Raw genomic sequence first — 19381 nt, 5'->3', positions numbered from 1 at the left:
ATGGGCAATCAAAAATAGTGCTTTTGTATATCTGTAGTATCTGTTGTAAGTATCTGTAGTATCTGTCTCCTCTTTCAATTTGGATTTTATAGGGATATTCTCTGTTTCATTTGTCTATCTAAAGTTTTGTCAGGTTTTTTTTTTTTCCTAGTGTATTTCTAGCCTCCATTTGACTTATTTCTTTTTTTTTAAAGATCTTATTTATTTGCCAGAAAGAGACATAGAGAGAGAAGGAACAGAAGCAGGGGGTGTTGGAGAGGAAGAATCAAGCTTCCTTCCAGGACCCTGGGATAAGTACCTGAGCAAAAGGCAGATGTTTAATGACTGGGCCACCCAGGCATCCCATTTGATGTATTTCTTTACTGACCTTGGTTATCCTCACTTGTGGTAAATTCGGGCTTAATTTGTTATTTTTAGTTCCTTCAGTCATAAATTTAGGTCGTTTCTTAAAGATCTTTCCCCTTGGGGGTTGCCCTGGTGTCTGATGGCTGAAATAGCCACAGTATTGGGGCCTGGAGCATGAATGCTCATTAGTTCTGCAGCTCTGAAGTCTGGGCACTGGCTATGTTGCCGTGACACTGATCCTGCTGCCTGAAACATGGTGGAGCTGACATCTGGAGCGTGGGAACATGGGGAGGTGTCACAGAGCCAGAGTCTGGGATTCCAACATTCATGGTCAAGCAATGACTTCAGGGTTCTGGGATACTCAGAGTTAGGGGCATTCACAGCCCTTTAAGATGGCACAAACACAGCTTCTTCTGGGATGATGGAGCAGAGTTGCGTCCCTCAGCCATGACTGTTGGTTACCTGAGATGGGAGAACTGCCAGCATTCTCTGCAAAGCAAGCAACAGCAGAATGATGACAAACACAACAGAGGCTCCTGCAGTGAAAGTCATGGAGACACTGCAGATGGTGTGGGGGCTGGGGAGGGCCACAAGAGCAAAGGTGATTAGGATCTACTGCAGAGGGCACTACTGGGTGGGAAATATCAACTCCTTCATGACTGATACGGGGCCCTCTTTGCTCCATCTTTCAAGTGTTTTCCAAGCATCTCGAGACGCCTTCACTCTGTCAGTCTTCCAGTCATTTTTCTGAGTGAGAATTCTTCATTTAGGTCTATGATGTTGGCACAGAATTCTTTTATTTAAATTAATTTATTTTATTTTATTTATTTATTTTTAAATTTTTAATTTTTTATAAACATATATTTTTATCCCCAGGGGTAGAGGTCTGTGAATCGCCAGGTTTACACACTTCACAACACTCACCAAAGCACATACCCTCCCCAATGTCCATAACCCCACCCCCTTCTCCCAAACCCCCTCCCCCCAGCAACCCTCAGTTTGTTTTGTGAGATTAAGAGTCACTTATGGTTTGTCTCCCTCCCAATCCCATCTTGTTTCATGGATTCTTCTCCTACCCACTTAAGCCCCCATGTTGCATCACCACTTCCTCATATCAGGGAGATCATATGATAGTTGTCTTTCTCTGCTTGACTTATTTCGCTAAGCATGATACACTCTAGTTCCATCCATGTTGTCACAAATGGCAAGATTTCATTTCTTTTGATGGCTGCATAGTATTCCATTGTGTATATATACCACATCTTCTTTATCCATTCATCTGTTGATGGACATCTAGGTTCTTTCCATAGTTTGGCTATTGTGGACATTGCTGCTATAAACATTCGGGTGCACGTGCCCCTTTGGATCACTATATTTGTATCTTTAGGGTAAATACCCAATAGTGCAATTGCTGGGTCATAGGGCAATTCTATTTTCAACATTTTGAGGAACCTCCATGCTGTTTTCCAGAGTGGTTGCACCAGCTTGCATTCCCACCAACAGTGTAGGAGGGTTCCCCTTTCTCCGCATCCTCGCCAGCATCTGTCATTTCCTGACTTGTTGATTTTAGCCATTCTGACTGGTGTGAGGTGATATCTCATTGTGGTTTTGATTTGTATTTCCCTGATGCCGAGTGATATGGAGCACTTTTTCATGTGTCTGTTGGCCATCTGGATGTCTTCTTTGCAGAAATGTCTGTTCATGTCCTCTGCCCATTTCTGGATTGGATTATTTGTTCTTTGGGTGTTGAGTTTGCTAAGTTCTTTATAGATTTTGGACACTAGTCCTTTATCTGATATGTCGTTTGCAAATATCTTCTCCCATTCTATCAGTTGTCTTTTGATTTTGTTAACTGTTTCCTTTGCTGTGCAAAAGACAGCCTCTTCAATAAATGGTGTTGGAAAAATTGGACAGCCACATGCAGAAAAATGAAATTGGACCATTTCCTTACACCACACACGAAAATAGACTCAAAATGGATGAAGGACCTCAATGTGTGAAAGGAATCCATCAAAGTCCTTGAGGAGAACACAGGCAGCATCCTCTTCGACCTCAGCCGCAGCAACATCTTCCTAGGAACATCGCCAAAGGCAAGGGAAGCAAGGGCAAAAATGAACTATTGGGATTTCATCAAGATCAAAAGTTTTTATATAAATTTTTTATTTCTTTTCAGCACAGCAGTAATCATTGTTTTTGCACCACCCCAGTGCTCCATGCAATCTGTGTTCTCTCTAATACCCACAACCTGGTTCCCCCAAACATCCAAACCCTGCCATTTCAAACCCCTCAGATTGTTTTACAGAGTCCATAGTTTCTCATGGTTCACCTCTTTTTCCAATTTCCCCCAACTCCCTTCTCCGCTCCATCTCCCCTTGTCCTCCATGCTATTTGTTATGCTCCACAAATAAGTGAAACCATATGATAATTGACTCTCTCTGCTTGACTTATTTCACTCAGCATAATCTCTTCCAGTCCCATCCATGTTGCTACGAAATTTGGGTGTTCGTCCTTTCTGATGGAGGCATAATACTCCATAGTGTATATGGACCACATCTTCCTTATCCATTTGTCTGTTGAAGGGCATCTTGGTTCTTTCCACAATTTGGCGACCATTTGGCCATTGCTGCTATAAACATTGGGTTACAGATGGCCCTTCTTCTCACTACATCTGTATCTTTGGGATAAATACCCAGTAGTATAATGGCAGGGTCACAGGGAATCTCTATTTTCAATTTCTTGAGGAATCTCCACACTGTTCTCCAAAGTGACTACACCAACTTACATTCCCACCAAAAGTGTAACAGGGTTCCCCTTTCTCCATATCCTCTCCAACATATGTTGTTTCCTATCTTGCTAATTTGGCCATTTTAAGTCATGTAAGTTGGTATCTCAATGTAGTTTTAATTTGAATCTCACTGATGGCTAGTGATGATGAACATTTTTTCATGTGTCTGATAGCCATTTCTAAGTTTCATTGGAGAAGTGTCTATTCATAACTTCTGCCCATTTTTTTAAATATGATTGTCTGTTTTGTGTGTGTTGAGTTTGAGGAGTTCTTTAGAGATCCTAGATATCAACCTTTTGTCTGTACTGTCATTTGCAAATATCTTCTCCCATTCCGTGGGTGGACTCTTTGTTTCGTTGACTGTTTCCTTTGCTGTGCAGAAGCTTTTGATCTTGATGAAGTCCCAAAAGTTCATTTTCGCCTTTGTTTCCTTTGCCTTTGGAGACATATCTTGAAAGAAGTTGCTGTGGCTGATATCGAAGAGATTACTGCCTATGTTCTCCTCTGTGATTCTGATGCATTCCTGTCTCATGTTGAGGTCCTTTATCCATTTTGAGTTTATCTTTGTGTACGGTGTAAGAGAATGTTCAAGTTTCATTCTTCTACATATAGCTGTCCAGTTTTCCCACCACCATTTATTGAAGAGAATTTTTTTTCCCACTGTTTATTTTTTCCTCTTTTGTCGAAGATTATTTGACCATCGAGTTGAGGGTCCATATATAGGCTCTCTACACTGTTCCACTTGTTTATGTGTCTGTTTTATGCCAGTACCATGCTGTCCTGGTGATCACAGCTTTACAGTAAAGCTTGAAAACAGGGAACGTGATTCTCCCAGTTTTATTTTTGTTTTTCAACATTTCCTTAGCGATTCGAGGTCTCTTCTGATTCCATACAAATTTTTGGATTATTTGCTCCAGCTCTTTGAAAAATTCTGGTGGAATTTTGATCAGAATGGGGTTAAAAGGATAGGTTGCTCTAGCCAGTAGAGACATTTTAACAATGTTTATTCTTCTGATCCAAGAGCATTGAATGGTCTTCCATCTTTTTGTGTCTTTTTAAATTTCTTTTAGGAGTGTTCTGCATTTCCTCGAGTATAGATCTTTTACCTCTTTGGTTAGGTTTATTCCCAGTTATATTATGGTTCTTGGTGCTATAGTAAATGGAATCGATTCTCTACTTTCCCCTTATGTATTTTCATTGTTAGTGTTTAAGAAAGCCACTGATTTCTGTACCTTGACTTTGTATCCTGACACGTTGCTGAATTGTTGTATGAGTTCTAGTAGTTTGGGGGCGGAGTCTTTTGGATTTTCCATATAAGGAATCATGTCATCTGCGAAGAGAGAAAGTTTGACTTCTTCATTGCCAATTTGGATACCTTTTATTTCTCTTTGTTGTCTGATTGCAGTTGCTAGGACTTCTTTTTTTTTAAGATTTTTATTTTTATTATTTATTTGACAGAGAGAGATCACAAGTAGGCAGAGAGGCAGGCAGAGAGAGAGAGAGAGGAGGAAGCAGGCTCCCTGCTGAGCAGAGAGCCCGATGCAGGACTTGATCCCAGGACCCTGAGATCATGACCTGAGCCAAAGGCATCAGCTTAACCCATTGAGCCACCCAGGCGCCCACTAGGACTTCTAATGCTATGTTGAACAAGAGTGGTGAGAGTGGGCATCCTTGTTGTGTTCCTGATCTCAAACTGTTAATCAAGATAGAGTCATATTGATATGAATACATTAATAGTTGGAGATCTTAACGCACCTCTCTCAAAATAGACAAATCAGCAAAGCAGAAAATCCATAAAGAAACAAGAGCATTGAATGACACATTGGGCCAGATGGACCTCAAAGATATATACAGAACATTTTACCCTAAAACAACAGAATACTAATTTTTCTCAATTGCACATGGAACCTTCCCTAGAATAGAGCACATACTGGGTCACTAATCAGGACTAAACTGATACCATGAGACTGAGATCATTCCCTTCATATTCTCAGATCACAATGCTTTGAAATTGGAGCTCAATCACAAGGAACAGTTCCGAAGGAACTCAAACACCTAGAAGCTGAAGTACACCTTGCTTAAGAATGCTTGGATAAACTAGGAGATCAAAGAAGAACTGAAATAATTCATGGAAACCAATGAGAATGAAGACACTTTGGTCCAAAACTTATGGGATACAGCAAAGGCGGTCCTAAGGGGGAAATACATAGCCATTCAAGCCTCTCTCAAAAAATATTGAAAAATCTAGAGGGGGACAAGATGGCAGGGAAGTAGGAGGAGGCACCTTTTCAACTTGTATCCCAAAGTGAGCTGATTACCTACCAAAAAACTCCATTCACCCATGAAATCAGCCTGAGATCAGAATTATATACGTCTGGATCTCTAAAGGGGCAGAAGATGCCAGTGGGCAGGTAAAGAGGAGTGATAATGGGGACTGATATCAGAAGATAAACAAAAGGGGGAGGGAACCACCAGAGGCGACCAGTTGGAAAGAAATACCCCAATACGAACAAGAGTGCCCTGTGTCTGGGGACCAGCATTAACTTGGAGACTGGTTGAAAGCACTCCAAAAGAGCAAAGGATCACAGCGGGAAATTGTGGGAATCAGGGCTGCTAGGGACAGGGGCTTAAATCGCTGGTCCCAGGACAGCCTCCCCTGGTGCTGAGGTAGAGAGAGTGCGGCGGAGAAACCAGGTCTTGGTCCCTAGGTGCCAGCACACCAGAGAATGCATGGGTTATGGCTCCTGTGAGGGGATGGGAGCCACGCAGGTGGGCACAACACACAAGCACTGCTACAAAGCCTGAGATATTTGACACGCATGTCCCTCATTCTCCCCTGAGAGCATTACAAAGGCCCTGCCGGCGCTCTTTGAACCGCGCCATTGTTTCAGAGCCTAAGCTAAGCACCCCAAACTCTCCCTTTACAGAGGTGTGCAAAAGCCCAGCCTGGTGCTTTTGGACATGCGCCCCGTTCTCAGTGGCTGAGACACGCGCACGACCCATAGCCGCCCCTGAAAGAGGTGTGCGCAAGCCAGGCACTCAGACCCAGCAAGAGCAGGCACTCCTGGCCTGGGCCAGCAGGAAAATCTCAGTGTGCGATTGCTACTTGAAACCTCTGTGATGGTCCGGAGCTCCCAGACAGCCGCCACTGCCTTGGCTTTGGGTACAAGCAAAAGATCCTGCGTCCCCAGGGTCTGCAACTTGGAACCTGCTCTGCCAGAGGCCAAGGGGGAACTTATTTCGACTAAGCACCCAGACTGAAGCTTCTCTCTGAAAGGGAGATCAGGATGCGGTTTGTTTTCCTCTAACACTACAAAAACCATCAAAAGCTGTCAAGGTGAGAGAAAAAAAGTGAAAAAACATAAAAAGCGCCAGAGAACAAAAGCCTGAAAACAAACAAACAAACAAACAGTTTCCTCAGAGCCCACCCCATTGAGGGGGGCTGGAGGACTTAATTCAGGAAACATCATTGACTGACAGCTCACGTGGCAGGCCCCTCCACAGAAAACAAACCAAGAAAGAAAAAAAAAAGAGAGAGAAAAAAAGAAAGGACTACAAGAGAACAACCACTACTTCATAGGAAAATTTTTATTTTTCACTAGTTCTCACTATTCTGGTTTATTTATTTTTTTTTACACATAGGTAATTTTTTAAACTTATTTACCATCACAGCGAGCTGTACAGTACATCAAATTCCATAATACCCTTCTAACTTGAACTTTTTGATACATACACCTATGTTTTTCTTTTCCATTTTTATTTTTTTGAATTCCTCTTTTTAAATTTTATTTTAGTTCAGTCTAGTTTATTCCTTTTGATTTTTATCCTTTAATATTCATATAGAGTTAAACTTCAAAGTAATCCCTTTTCCCCAATCAATATTACCCCTATAGGTAAACCAATTTTTAATCCCCTTTATCTTAGGAAAGTTGAGTCCTTTAACAAAGATATCAAGATACATCCAGGAAGAATCAAAACAACCTTCCTTGCACACACTGAGAATTTATAAGAACTCTCCCATCTTCTTCTTCCACCAGTGGTTCTGTGTTTTTTGTGTTTGTCCTGATAGCATATAAATCTTACACTTGGGGTTCTTTTTGACGAGGTTCTTCCTTTATTTGCATATATATATATATTTTTCTCTTGTCATATACTTGTATCAGTCTTTTTGTCTGTTTTAGTTTTTCTATTCATAAATCTTACCTTGGGGCCCATCTGAGCTGAACATTCTTTTTCATCTTCCCTTTCTTTCCTGTCTCTCTCTCTCTCTCTTTTTTTCTTTACTTTCTTTTTTTTTTTTACTTATTTTTTTCTTTTTTTTTCTTTTCTCTTGTTTGGGTGGGGAATCCTGATTGCTCAGAAGTGTTCTAGGGTGCACCCACAGTTGATACATCCAGCTACATCTGTTCAGTCATCTCCCACCAAAATGACCAGGAGCAGGAATGCCCAACAGAAGAAAAATACAGAGGATGGACCTTCGGCAACAGAGCTAACGGCTATCAACATAGACAATATTTCGGAAAGAGAATTCAGGCTAACAATTATCCAAGCAATAGCTAGGTTGGAGAAATCCATGGATGACCAAACGGAATTGATTAGGGCCGAACTGAAAGCCACCAGACAGCATGTTCACAATGTTAGAGCAGAGCTTAAAGCTACCAGGGAGGAGGTTCACAATGCTCTCAGTGAGTTCCAATCTAATCTAAACTCTCTCAAAGCTAGGGTAACTGAGACAGAAGATAGAATTGGTGATCTGGAGGACAAACAGAAAATATCAGGAGGAAGCCTGGAACAAACAGCTTAGAAGCCACGAAAACAGAATCAGGGAAATAAATGATGCCATGAAGCATTCCAACGTCTGAATTATTGGAATCCCTGAAAGGGAGGAGAAAGGAAGAAGTGTAGAAGATATAGTGGAACAAGTCCTTCATGAAAATTTTCCCAATCTCGTGAATAGAACCAGCGTTCATGTACTAGAGGCTGAACAGTCTATATCCAAGATTATATATTCCAAAAAAAAAAAAAAAAAACCATGATGACACCTGATAGTCAAATTGAGGAATTATAATTGTAGGTATAATCTCTTGAAAGCTGACAGGGCAAAGAGGCTCCTTACTTACAGAGGGAAGCCCATCAGAATAACGTCAGACCTGACCACAGAGACCTGGCCAGCCAGAAAAGGCTGGCAAGATATATTCAGGGCACTAAATGAGAAGAACATGCAGCCAAAATACTTTATCCAGCAAGACTGACATTTAAAATGGATGGAGAGATAAAGAGTTTCCATGACCAGCAAGGCTTAAAAGACAATGCAACCACCAAGCCAACACTGCAGGAAATATTAAGAGGGGTTCTATCAAAGAGGAAAAATCCTAGAAATAGCATTGAATGGAAATATAGAGACAGTCTACAGAAAGAAAGACTTCAAAGGTAACTCGATGTCAATAAAAACATTGACATTGACAATGAGGTAGAAACAAGAGATACAATAGAAGGTATCAATGAAACTAGAAGCTGGTTTTTTGAAAGAATCTATAAGATTGATAAGCCACTGGCCACCTAATCCAAAAGAAAAGAGAGAAAGCCCAAATTCATAAAATTATGAATGAAAAGAGAGAGATCACTACTAAAACCAAGGAAGTAGAAACAATCATCAGAAGTTATTATCAACAGTTATATGTTAATAAGCTTAGCAACCTAGATGAAATGGATGCATTCCTGGAAAACTATAAACTACCAAAATTGAACCAGGAAGAAATCGAAAACCTGAACAGACTGATATCTAATAACAAGATTGAAGGAGTAATCAAAAACCTCCCAAAAAACAAGAGCCCAGGACCTGACGGATTCCCTGGGAATTCTACCAAACTTTCAAAGAAGAAATAACACCTATTCTCCTGAAGCTGTTTCAAAAAATTGAAGCAGAAGGAAAACTTCCAGACTCTTTCTATGAAGCCATCATTACCCTGATCCCCAAACCAGGGAAAGACCCTACCAAAGAGTGAATTTTAGACCAATATCACTGATGAATATGGATTCTAAGACCTCAAAGCTTTTGAGAAAAGAACCTAGCCAACAGGATCCAACAGCACATTAAAAATTTTATCCACCATGACCAGGTGCGATTCATCCCTGAGCTACATGGTTGGTTCAACATCTGCAAATCAATCAATGTGATACCACAAATTAATATGAGAAGAGAGAAGAACCACATGGTCCTCTCAATTGATGCAGAAAAAGCATTTGACAAAATCCAGCAAATAGGTGAAACCATATGATAATTGACTCTCTCTGCTTGACTTATTTCACTCAGCATAATCTCTTCCAGTCCTGTCCATGTTACTACAAAAGTTGGGTATTCATCCTTTTTGATGGAGGTATAATACTCCATAGTGTATACGGACCACATCATCCTTATCCATTCATCTGTTGAAGGGCATCTTGGTTCTTTCCATAGTTTGGCGACAGTGGCCATTGCTGCTATAAACATTGGAGTACAGATGGCCCTTCTTTTCACGACATATGTATATTTGGGGTAAATACTCAGGAGTGTAATGGCAGGGTCCTAGGGAAGTTCTATTTTTGTCTTCTTGAGGAATCTCCACACTGTACTCCAAAGAGGCTGCACCAACATGCATTCCCACCAACAGTGGAAGAGGGTTGCCCTTTCTCCACATCCTCTCCAACACATGTTGTTTCCTGTTTTGTTAATTTTGGCCATTCTAACTGGTGTAAGGTGATATCTCAATGTGGTTTTAATTTGAATCTCCCTGAGGGCTAATGATGATGAACATTTTTTCATGTGTCTGATAGACATTTATATGTCTTGACTGGAGAAGTGTCTGTTCATAACTTCTGCCCATTTTTTAATATGTTTGCCTGTTTCATGTGGGTTGAGTTTGAGGAGTTCTTTAGAGATCCTGGATATCAACATTTTGTCTGTACTGTCATTTGCAAATATCTTCTCCCATTCCGTGGGTTGCCTCTTTGCTTTCTTGACTGTCTCCTTTGCTGTGCAGAAGCTTTTGATTTTGATGAAGTCCCAAAAGTTCATCTTCGCTTTTGTTTCCTTTGCCTTTGGAGACATATCTTGAAAGAAGTTGCTGTACCTGATATCGAAGAAATTACTGCCTATGTTTTCCTCTGTGATTCTGATGGGTTTCTGTCTCACGTTGAGGTCTTTTATCCATTTTGAGTTTATCTTTGTGTATGGTGTAAGAGAATGGTCGAATTTCATTCTTCTTCATAGATGTCCAGTTTTCCCAGCACCATTTATTGAAGAGACTGTCTTTTTTCCACTGTATATTTTTTCGTATTTCGTCGAAGATTAATTGACCATGGAGTTGAGGGTCCATATCTGGGCTCTCTACTCTGTTCCACTTGTCTATGTGTCTGTTTTTATGCTGGTACCATGCTGTCTTGGTGATCACAGCTTTGTAATAAAGCTTGAAATCAGGTAACACGATGCCCCTAGCTTTATTTTTGTTTTTCAACCTTTTCTTAGCAATTCGGGGTCTCTTCTGATTCCATACAAATTTTTGGATTATTTGCTCCAGCTCTTTGAAGAATAGTGGTGGAATTTTGATCGGAATGGCATTACAAGTATAGATTGCTTTAGGCAGTATAAACATTTTAACAATGTTTATTCTTCCGATCCAAGAGCATTGAATGGTCTTCCATCTTTTTGTGTCTTCTTCAATTTCCTTCATGAGTGTTCTGTAGTTCCTCAAGTACAGATCCTTTACCTCTTTGGTTAGTTTTATTCCCAGGTATCTTATGGTTCTTGGTGCTATAGTAAATGGAATCACTTCTCTAATTTCCCTTTCTGTATTTTCCTTGTTAGTGTATAAGAAAGCCACTGATTTCTGCACATTGACTTTGTATCCTGCCACGTTGCTGAATTGCTGTATGAGTTCTAGTAGTTTGGGGGTGGAGTCTTTTGGGTTTTCCATATAAAGAATCATGTCATCAGCAAAGAGAGAGAGTTTGACTTTTTCATTGCCAATTTGGATACCTTTCATTTCTCTTTGTTGTCTGATTGCTGTTATTAGGACTTCTAATAGTATGTTGAAAATGTGTGGCGACAGTGGTCATCCTTGTCTTGTTCCTGATCTCAACGGGAAGGCTGCAAGCTTTTCCCATTGAGGATGATATTTGCTGTGGTTCTTTCATAGATAGATTTGATGAGGTTCAGGAATGTTCCCTCTATCCCTATACTTTGAAGTGTTTTAATCAGGAACTGATGATGGATTTTGTCAAATGCTTTTTCTGCATGAATTGAGAGTACCATGTGATTCTTTTCTCTTCTCATATTAATTTGTTGTAACACATTGATTGATTTGCGAATGTTAAACCATCCTCGTTGCCCAGGGATGAATCCCACCTGATCATAGTGGATAAACTTTTTAATGTGCTGTTGGATCCTGTTGGCTAGGATCTTGTTGAGAATCTCAGCATCCATATTCATCAGTAATATTTGTCTGAAATTCTCCTTTTTGGTAGCTGATCTCCTTTGCCTGGTTTGGATATCAGGGTAATGCTGACTTCATAGAAAGAGTCAGGAAGATCTCCTTCTGCTTCAATTTTTTGAAACAGTTTCAGGAGAATAGGTGTTATTTCTTCTTTGAAAGTTTTTTAGAATTCCCCATGGAATCTATCAGGTCCTGGGCTCTTGTTTTTTGGGAGGTTTTTGATCACCACTTCAATCTCGTTAGTAGATATTGGTCTATCCAGGTTGTCAATTTCTTCCTGATTCAATTCTGGGAGTTTATAGTTTTCCAGGAATGCATCCATTTTATCTAGGTTGCTTAGCTTATTGGCATATAAATGTTGATAATAACTTCTGATGATTGTTTCTACTTCCTTGGTGTTCGTTGTGATCTCTCCCTTTTCATTCATAATTTTATGTTTGAGCTTTCTCTCTTTTCTTTTGGATTAGTGTGGCCAATGGTTTTCGATCTTATTGATTCTTTCAAAAAAACAGCTTGTAGTTTCATTGATACGTTCTACTGTATCTCTGGTTTCTACCTCATCGATCTCAGCTCTAATCTTGATGATTTATTTTCTTATGTGTGGAGTTGGTTTGATTTGTTGTTGATTCTCCAGTTCTTTAAGGTGTAGAGACAGCTGCTGTGTTCTGGATTTTTCAATGTTTTTGAGGGAGGTTTGGATGACTATGTATTTTCCCCTTTGGACTGCCTTTTCTGTATCCCACAGATTTTGGATCAAAGTGTCTACATTGTCATTTGTTTCCATGAATTGTTTCAGTTCCTCCTTGATCTCCTGGTTGATCAAAGCATTTTTAAGCAAGGTGGTCTTTAGCTTCCAGGAGTTTGAGTTCCTTCAGAACTTTTCCTTGTGATTGAGTTCCATCCAGTCAATGATATTCTCTGAATTAAGTCCTCCTGCCCCCCTCAAGGGGATGCACTCTGAGGACACTGTTTTTTTCAGACTTTTGTTCTCTTGAGATTTTTATTTTTGTTCACTTTTGTTTTTCCCTCTCACCTTGACCTCTTTTGATATTTTTTGTAGTTTTAGAGGAAATTAAACTGCACTCTGACCTCTCTCTGAGAGAGAAGACTCAGTCTGGCTGCAGAGCCCAAATAAATCCCCCCTTGGCCTCTGGCAGCACAGTTTCTGAGTCGCGGTCCCTGGGGACGCAGGATTTTTTGCTTGTACCCAAAACCAGGGCAGAGACTGCTGTCTGGGCAGCTCTAGACTGCTAGATAGGTTCTAAGCAGTGATCGCACACTGAGATTTTCCCACTGGCCCTGGCTTGGAGTGCCTGGTCTTTCGGGGTCTGAGAGTACTTGCTGGCACCTGTGCTCACCTCTCTCAGTGGAGGTCATGGGGCGGGACTCGGGCTCTGATAGCAGGTCAGGGCACTCATGGGACTGCAAGAAGGTTGTGCTTCTGTTGGCTGGTGAGGCTCACAGCCCCTCACAGGAGCTGGGCCCCAGGCACTCTCAGGTGCTCCTGTCTCAGGGACCAAGACCTGGTTTCTCTGCCACACTCTTTCTGGCTCTGTGCCAGGGGTGGCTGTCCTGGGTCGGGGGACTTAAGCCCCTGTTCCTAACACTCCTATTCCCACAATTCCCTTCCCGCGGGGATCTTTTGCTCTTTTTGAGTGCTTTCTACCAGACTCCCGAGTTAATGCTGGTCTCCAGGCGCAGGCCTCTCTCTAATTGGGATATTACTTTCAAATGGGTCGCCTCTGGTGGCTCCCTCCCCCTTTTGTTTATCTCTGGATATCAGTCCAACTTTCCCACCTCGCTTTACCTGCCCACTGGCGTCTTCTGCTCCAGTAGAGATCCAGACGTGTATAATTCTGATCATAGGCTGATTTTGTGGGTGATCGGAGTTCTTTGGAAGGTAATCAGCTCACTTTAGGTTACACGTTTAAAGGGTGTCTCCTCCTCCTCCTACTTCCCCGCCATTTTGTCTCTCATCACTTTTTTCTCTTCCCTTTGATTAACAAACAATTCAGCATCCATAACCAAAAGGGAACAACAACAACAACAAACTATGAATAGTGTAGCAGGATGCCTGAAAGATCCATATATTTGTGCACCTGAAACTTGATGGATTGCACATCAGAAGATGGTGTGGAGCCAAGAAGAGTGTTAGCAAAGTTGGAGGCAGCAGGAGTAGTAGTGGTAGAAAAAGTGGTGCAAATTCCAGTAGTGTGACATAGAGATCTTTCTGACAAAACAGGTGGAGGGTAAAGGCAGTGAGCAAGATTCTGCCCAGCAATTCGCAGCTAGAGGGCCTTGCTGCTCTCTTTGAGGAGAGACTGCAATGACTGAGGAAAGGGAAATAGGCAATGAAATCTGAAGGATAATGTCTCCTGCTCTTTGCCCTGAAATTCTGGACCATCGACTTCTGGGACTCCCAACACTACTCAGGGGTCCCCTACTGGGGTGTTAAGTATATATTTTCCCCCACTGTACCACAAGATTCCCTTTACTTTTCTGCCAGATTTTTTAACTTAAATTAAATAAGAAAAATTAACATACAGTGTTAAACTAGTTTCAGTTGTACAAAAGAGCCTTTTATTTAGTTTGTCTCTCACTCTCTTTTTCCTGTCAGCTTTAAATAATAATAATGCTGCTTTTGCTCCCAACTTCAGTAGCAAGTCAGCTCTGGTAGGAGAAAAAAAAAAAAAAAAATGTGTGCCACCTTGTGGAAAACACAGAGGTTCATAACTGTCAATCTGTGAACTGTTAAAATAAAAGAAAACAAAGCCTTCCCTAAATAATAAAGACATTTGATACTTTAAATGCAACAAAAATTGAACATTTTATCAAACACGACAAAAATTTGTAGTAATATATCACAAAAAAAGAAAGTTTTTCAGCAACCGAATCCAAAGTTATCGAGTTTGCAATCTAACTGATAAATTCAAAGTGGCTATTACAAAGGAGTTCCACCAGCTACATGAAAACTCAACAAGGTAATATAATGACCTCAAGAATAAAATTAATAAACAGAAGGAATACTTTACTAAAGAGATTGAAATTCTAAAGATGAAGTCAACAGAAAGTCTGAAGCTGAAGAACTCAATAAATAAAATAAAAAATGCAATAGAAAACATTGGAAATAGAGCATATTAGATGGAAGAGATAATTAGTGATCTAGAAAATAAAAAGGTAGAAATGATTCGGGTGAAAAAGGAGATAAAAATAAGTTTCTGTCTAATTGAATTAATTTGACAAGATTTATCAGACTCCATTAGAAAAAGTGAACATAAAAACCAGGAGGAAAAGAAAAGGAGGAGGGGACAGAGAGTTTATTTAAAGAAAAATTAGTTGAGAACTCCCCAGTCTGTGGGATGAACTGAACATGCAGTCCAAGAAGCTAATAAAATGTCCTACTATCTCAATGTAAAAACACCTTCTTTTAAGATATAGTATATTAAAGTTGCAAAAGCCAATGACAAAGAATTTTGAAAAGAGCAAAAAAAAAAAAAAAGATGGTAATTTAAAAGGAATCTCAAAAATAAGAATGTGGAGAATGGGGAAAACAAATTTCCAGTTACAGAATAAATAAATAATGGGAAATAAAGGCATAATATAAGGAATATAGTCAATAATATACTAATATTGTATGGTGAAAAATGATAGCTACACCCATGCTTAGCTTAGCATAACATAGAAATTTTGAATCACTGTGTTATATATATAGTGTGCCAACTATACTCAAGTTAAAAAAAAAGACATGTAGGGGGCTGGAGGAGATTATGCTGAGTGAAATAAGTCAAGCAGAGAGAGTCAATTTTCCCATGTTTTACTTACTTGTGGAGCATAAAGAATAACTTGGAGGACATTAGGAGAAGGAAAGGAAAAGTGAATTGGGGGAAATCAGAGGGAGAGACAAACCATGAGAGACTGTAGACTCTGAGAAACAAAATGAGGGTTTTGGAGGGGAGAAGGTGGGGGGATGGGTGAGCCTGGTGGTGGGTACTAAGGAGGGCATGTATTGCATGGAGCACCAGATGTGGTACACAAACAATGAATCTTGGAACACTGAAAAAATAAAATAAAGTTAAAAAATTAAAAAAAAATTTAAAAAAGATAAATTGTAACATTAAAATATAAAAGGAGAATAATAAAAGGATGAGACATCTACAGGCAAGTAAAGATAAATTGCTATCAGCAGAAACAATAAAATTATTTTATCTATAAAAATGATTGTGTAAACTTTATGGTAACCACCGAACAAATGCCTACATTGGATGCAAAACTTGAACAAACAAACATGTGAAACTGAGTAAATCACCATGGAAAACCATTGGCTTACAAAAGAAGAGAGAGAGAAAGAAACAATGGGGACCAAAAAATAAACAGAAGACAAAAGATAAAATGATAGTAATCGTTGTAGTACATATTAATAATTGCATAAGTTGCAAATGTATTAAACTTTCTAGTCACAAAGCATATGTTGGGGTCAATTCCATGTTAAAATATGTTAACCCCCTAGGGCCTGCCTGGGCCTACTTAGCCATAGTGACTCCATGTTGCCTAGGTAGACATTTTGTTGTTTAATAAAAGCCTCAGCAGTTACTGCTCTAGGTTCCAGGTAACTGTTACTAAAACACAACACCTAAAACAAGATAACTGTTACTAAAACACACACCTAAAACAAGGCCAGTTCCAGGTAACTATTACTAAAACACATACCTAAAACAAGGCCATTTTGTTGTTTAATAAACACCTCAACAGTTACTAGTATTGGTTCCAGGTAACCATTACTAAAACACACCTGTAGGAGACATCCAATCAGCCAAAGCCACATATGCAGATGTCTGCGATTGTGCCCTATAAAAACTAGCCTGTAAGACCAAGGGGTGTCGCTCTCTTCGGAGGCAGCCCTGGCCGGTCAGTCTGACTTCTAATGCTTGGCATAGAATAAAGCTTTACATAACTTTTACTTTGTCTCAGGCACGTTTCCCTGGCTGATCAGTCTAACTTCTAATTCTTGGCATAGAATAAGGCTTTGTTTAACTTTGTCTCAGTCTTATTCCTTTGATAATGGACCCAACACATAGAATGGCTGAGGGAAGAAAAATCCCATTATGTACTGCCCATAGGAGACATATATCACACACATAAGCTCAAAAAAAAAAAAAAAAAGATGACATTTCAAGCAAATAGAATAGAAAATAAGTGAATGAAGACTACAGAAGAAAAGGATAACCATGCAAAATAGACTTTAAGTAAAAAATGGCAACAAAAGGCAATGATCATTATTTAATGATAAAGTGGTCAGTTTTGAGAAGTTTTATTGCAATTACTGCATGTTAAAAATTTATATCTCAAATAAAAAATAACTTTACATCTCAAGTAACTTGAAAATAAGAACAAAATTAAGCTAAAATTTAGAGCAGGAAGGAAATAATAAATATCAGAACAGAAATAAATAGAGACCATAGAAACAATGGAAAGGATCAGTGAAAGCAAGAGCTGGTTCTTCAAAAAAATAAGTTAGATTAATAAAAAAAGTAAACTCAAATAAAATTGGAAATGAAAGAGGAGACATTAAAACTGACATTATGGAATTATATATAAGCATAAGAGATTACCATGAACAATTTTTTACCAGCAAAATACATAATGTGAAATATACAGATACATTTCTAGAGATACACAACCTACCAGAACTGAATCAGGAAGAAATATATCATCTGAACAAACCAATAATAAAGAGATTCTTTTTTGACAGAAAATAAGAGTTATTGGTGCACATGAAGAAGTAGGGGCACTGCAGAAGCTTTTATGAGCTCAGAGTTCACCATTTGTCCAGGGGGCCACAATTAAGGACATATTTGACCCCATAGCCTTGTGGGATGAGCTAATTTTCAGCCATAATGTATTCAAATTTATCTTCATTAAACTTAGTACAACCTCACTTTTTTTGGAAATGTGGATGTTCTGGAAGCCAGGTAACTTGAACTTGGCTTTGTGTAGGGCTTAGTCACATGCACCTTGTTCTGCAGCTTCCTACAGATGGACATCATGACATGGTTTATGTGAACACAGGTCACTGTGCCCTGAGATTTTCTAAAGGCACCCCACATATCTGTATGGAGCGTATCAGCCACAGCATTGGATATCTTGTTGCTAGAGATGACACGGAGGGGGTGAAGTTGCACTAAGATGTGAAGACCAGCTTTGCTACAGCTTTTCACCATGTACTTTATGGCACAAATACAGACAGCCTCCAGGGCTTCAGAAGAGAGGTCATATTCCTCTGACACCTGTGGCCACTTAGTGGGAACACATCTACATCTGCCTTCTTCCACTCCAGGTAAGAGATGCAGATTTGGGGCATTAAAACAAAAACAAAAACAAAAACAAAACAACAACAAAAAACCTCTGCAGAAGCAAGACTTTGGATACACCTTGTTATTACAATACTGGTAACACCAGGCAGGAGGTTGACCTATGGTACACCATGGTACACCATGGTACACCAGGATCTTCAGTGGTGCACCATGGAAAAGAGCTAGAGATTTAATCAGTAATCAACTCAGAAAATTCCACAGCAGACAACTTCAATGGAGACGTCTTTCAAACATTTAAAGTAGAATTAGTACCATTCTTCCTCAAAATCTTGCAAAATACCTAGAAGGAATCATTATAGGGAGCCAACATAACTTTGATATAAAAATCAGATAAGGATATAACAAGAGGGAGAACAAAATGGCAGGGAAGTAGGAGGAGAAGGCTTTTCACCTTGTACCCTGAAGTGAGCTGATTATCTACCAAAGAACTCTGATCACCCATGAAATCAGCCTGAGATCAGAATTATACATGTCTGGATCTCTAGGGGGGCAGAAGACGCCAGTGGGCAGGTAAAGCAGTGTGGGAATGGGGGACTGATATTGGAAGAAAAACAAAAGGGGGAGGGAGCCACCAAAGGCTACAGATTGGAAAGTAATACCCCCAATACTAGAGTGCCCTGTGTCTGGGGACCAGCATTAACTTGGAGACTGGTTGAAAGCACTCCAAAAGAGCAAAGGATCGCGGGGGTGGGGGGATTGTGGGAAATGGGGTGGCTAGGGACAGGCGCTTAAGTCCCTGGTCCCAGGACAGCCTGCCCTGGCACTGAGTCAGAGAGTGTGGTGGAGAAACCAGGTCTTGGTCCCTAAGCTGCCAGCTTGCCCAAGAACGTGTGGGGTCCAGCTCCTGTGAGGGGATGGAAGCCATGCCCAATGACAGAACACGTGAGCACTGCTATAGAGACTGAGATGTGCGTGCCCCTTATCCTCCCCTGAGAGAGGTACAAAGGCCCAGCTGGCGCCCTTTGATACACGCCATTGTTTCAGAACCTAACGTGTGCACCAAACTCTAACCCCAGAGAGGTGCCTGAAGGCGCAGCCTGGTGCTTTCAGAACTGTGCTCTGTTCTCAGAGCCTGAGACCTGCGCGCGACCCACAGCCTCCCCTGAAAGAGGTGCGCACAAGCCGGGCGCTCTTAGACCCAGGACAACCAGGCACTCCCAGCCCAGGGCAGCAGGAAAATCTGTGTGCGATTTCTTCGTGGAACCTCTCTGGCAGTCTGGAGCTGCCCAGAGAGCCGCCACTACTGTGGCTTTGGGTACAAGCAAAAGATTCTGCATCCCCAGGGACCGCGACTCAGAACCTGCTCTGCCAGGAACCAAGGGGGAACTTATTTGGGCTCTGCAGCCAGACTGAGGCTTCTGTCTGAGAGGGAGGTTAAAGTGCAGTTTGTTTTCCTCTAAAATTACAAA

General features: G+C 40.5%; 1 pseudogene; it reads right to left on the bottom strand.

Annotated features, from left to right (window-relative positions):
• Positions 1-17416: 17416 nt before the first annotated feature.
• Positions 17417-18948, bottom strand: LOC131831276 (large ribosomal subunit protein uL16-like; annotated as a pseudogene).
• Between the last annotated feature and the right edge of the window lie 433 nt (positions 18949-19381).

The sequence above is a fragment of the Mustela lutreola genome, chromosome 5 (assembly GCF_030435805.1).
Source record: "Mustela lutreola isolate mMusLut2 chromosome 5, mMusLut2.pri, whole genome shotgun sequence".
Classification (NCBI taxonomy): domain Eukaryota; kingdom Metazoa; phylum Chordata; class Mammalia; order Carnivora; family Mustelidae; genus Mustela; species Mustela lutreola.
This window is presented reverse-complemented; position numbering and strand designations above follow the sequence as displayed.